Source organism: Neovison vison, chromosome 1 (assembly GCF_020171115.1).
Source record: "Neovison vison isolate M4711 chromosome 1, ASM_NN_V1, whole genome shotgun sequence".
Taxonomy (NCBI): domain Eukaryota; kingdom Metazoa; phylum Chordata; class Mammalia; order Carnivora; family Mustelidae; genus Neogale; species Neogale vison.
The window spans coordinates 150,204,994-150,208,485 of NC_058091.1; the positions used below are offsets into that span (position 1 = coordinate 150,204,994).

At 52.2% G+C, this 3,492-nt stretch overlaps 1 pseudogene; it reads right to left on the bottom strand.

Moving 5' to 3' along the window:
* Window positions 1–679: 679 nt before the first annotated feature.
* LOC122911023 lies at window positions 680–1,607 on the bottom strand (annotated as a pseudogene).
* Between the last annotated feature and the right edge of the window lie 1,885 nt (window positions 1,608–3,492).

The window sequence follows — 3,492 nt, forward strand, 5'->3', positions numbered from 1 at the left end:
GATGGGGGGGTAAAATGCAGTTGCTGATGTGACCCATGGTGTGTGTGTGTGTGTGTGCATGTGTGTGTGTGTGCGTGTGTGTGTGTGTGTGAAATGCAGGCACTCAAGTGACTCCCCTCTCTGTCCCGAGGCTGCTCTGTTCCCAGGCTGAAGGTGCGGGGACATCTGAGTACCCTAAGAGAGGTTGCATGGCTTAGATCTTAGCTCTAAAGTCTGTGTTCCTGGGCTGGTTTCAGAGTGTGTCTGGCCTCAGCTCCCCCTCCTGCTGTCATTTGGGAGGAAGAAATGAATGAACAATGCAAAACACACAGAAGGAAGTGTGGGAAAAACTGAACGGAGAAGCAAAATGGTGTGGCAGGGATCAGAAATGGGTGTGAAACCATTAGGACAGATGGTGTAGGCACATCGTGGTGAAGGCAAAGACCATTAAAGACAAAAATAGATCAAAGAGGAGATAATCTGAAATCTCTCCTGTTTCACATATCGGTGCCTTCCCCACCTCAGCCCACTTCCTGTCCCTGCCTTACAGACAGGGCACATGCAAGCACACCTGTGTGCACACACGTGGCCATCATCCACTGGCGTGGCACGGTGGGGGAGGGCACAGGCGCGGGGAACACAGGCTTCCTGCCAACGGCACGAGGACCTCTTCTGGACTGGGAAGCACATGGACCAGCACTCACCTCCACCTGGTGTCCCTGTCCTTCCCCAGCAATCTCCTGAAGGCTCTCTTGACTTCCTTGTTCCTCAGGGGAGAGGGTAAGTGCTGGAGTGCCCACGGCATAGAAGAGACCAAAGAACTTGCCCCATTTGCGAGCATAGGAACTCTGGGGCTAGAGGGAGATGACAATGACTGAGCTGTACCGGAGGGTGACCACTGTGAGATGGGAGGAGAAGGTCCCAAACATCTTCCTCCACTCTTTCGTGGAGTTAATCCTCAGCACTGCTTGGGCGATGGCACAGTAAGAGACAAGGATGAGGCCGAGGGGCACGACCAGAATGAGAACGCTGGCCACAGCCCTCCGGGTCTCATTGTAGGTGATGTTCCCACAGGACAATGTGATTAGAGCTGGGACCTCACACATGAAGTCATCCATCTGCCGATGGGGACAGAGGGGCAGGCGGAGAGGTGGTGGCGTCTGGACTACTGACTCCAGCAGCCCGATGACCCCAGGCACGGATGCCAGCTGCTGGCACCGGCAGGGCTAGATGATGGTGGTGTAGTGGGGGCGCTGGTGGGTGGCCACATAGCAGTTGGAGGCCATCACTGTCAGGAGGGTGCACTCAGTGGTCCCCGGGAACAGAAAGATGAAGAGCTGAACAGAGCAGCCAAGGAAGCTGATGGGTTGTGGGCCCCAGAGGTTGACCAGCATCTGGAGGATGGAACTCATGGTGAAGCAGAAGTCTAAGAAGGACAGGTCAGAGAGGAAAAAGTACATTGGGGAGTGGAGCTTGGGGTCCTGCATGGACAGCAGAATGGTGAGGGTGTTGCCCACCTGAGTCAGAAGGTAGGAAGGGAAGACAACCGTGAAGAGGATTCTTTCAAGTCCTGGGCGTTCAGAGAAACCCAGAAGGAGGAAGCCACCAGGGGAGCTCTGGGTGGCCATGACCTCTTCCTGCCCCAGTCTGGAGGGATGTTCTGAGCTATCGTCTGAGACCCCAGCTGGGACTGCTCAGGTCCCAGCAGGTGCACCTTTCTCTTCCCATCTCCCCACCAGTGTCCTTTCCTGGCACACCACCTCAGCAACTCCTTCCCTTCCCATCCCTCCTGGTCAGTGTGGTCTAGCAGGACGTGCTGACAGATGGACAGAGCTGGCTGCTGGGGCCTTGGGCTGCTGGCTGAGCATAAATGAGGCTGGTGGAAAGCAAGCAGGTGTGAGCTGACAGAGCGCTTCAGCAGCGCCTGTACGGAGCGCCTCTGCGTCCTGTTCTAAGTGTTAAGTGTTTCGTTGCCCTTATGTTTGTTGGAAGAGCCAGCAAAGTCATGTATTTTCAAGTGGGTTTTCAGATTATAAGCTATCTACGTAGAGTTCATCATTTCTCTCTCAGGTGACTGTTGTGAAGCTCTTTACACCACATATATTCTGTGCATCTTTTTTGCAGGGGAGCCTTAGAGACAGAGTGTTGTACCTGTGAGAGAGGTTTTCCCTCTGTGTGTAAGGACCTTTCACGGAGCAGTTTGGTTGCTCAAGTCACTGAGCCAGCTGTCTGGCTGGGGGACTGGCCCACGTGTTCAGTCACTGCCCTGAGATGCTTACAGGTGGGAGGCAGGCATGACCCCGAGCATATTACAACCACTGAGCTGTTCACAGAGACAATATCAAAGACCCTGAGCCTTCAAGGTCGGGACACCAGCATCCTGAGTGAGGGAATAGGGTCTATAAAGTGGCAAGGGACCAGTTTGGTTGGCTTTTTCAGGGAAAACATCCTGGAGGAGGTGACTGTATATTTTATATAAAAAAAGAGGAACATTGGGCATAGAAGGCCAAGTCAGAGCTGGGGCAGGAGGCTGAGGCCATTGGCAGCTCCCCAGCCTTAGCCGGCCTCCAGCCTCAGGGAGGGCTTGGGGTGGGGCCGGCTGGCAGAAGTGCCTGGGTGGCCTGAGCATCTCCTGACGCAGGTTCCCATCCCGCTGCATCTCCTTCTCCTAGATATTTCTGCTCCAGTATCTTCCTCGGTTTGTTCTTTTTCTCCCATGCTTTTCTCCCTTATAGGACGTATTTTAAATTTTTGTCATATTTTTATACAATCAAAAAAGCATAAGTAAAGCATATCTCTACAGTTTAATGAATAAGAAAATCAACCCCTGGCATGACCATGAAGAACCGAGCACATGTTTTGAGTATCTTCAGTGCTCCCGCGCGCACACACCCCAGATGGGACCAGCACGCTGCATTTCCCCTTATTCCTTTTACTGTCTGGAGATAGGGTTTACGTAGACCCAATTAAAAATGTATAATTTAGTGGTTTTAGTATATTCTCTATTGTGCAACCAATACTATCAGCCTCCAGAACATCTCATCACCCCCAAACAAAACCTCATGCCAAGAAGCAGTCTCCCCTCCTTTGCTTTCTCTGTAATATGCAGTTACTATCACTGAAACAGCAGCCCGCTTGTGATTCCTCAGCTCTCACCCTAATCGCTTTGTTTGCATTTCTGAATTTCTCATTCTCCTGGTGCTCCCCTACCTCCTTCCTGAGTCTCTGTAGAACGGCCTCTCCTTAGTGACCCCTCACCTTTTCTCCCTGTCTTTGTCTTCTCCATGCTCTCACTTACCAATTTGCTCCTGGCTCTTGCCCCTGACACAGTCATTCAGTGGTTTCTGCATTTGATCCTTCCCTGGGTTCCACGAGCACCCACCAGCAGTGTACTGGGAGTCAGGGCACCAGTGGCGGGAGGGGACCAACACAAAGGAATTTGTGATAATCCATTCACCAGCCTAAATATATATTTTTTTCTTCCCCTTTCTTCTGCCCCCAGTTTTTAGTCTC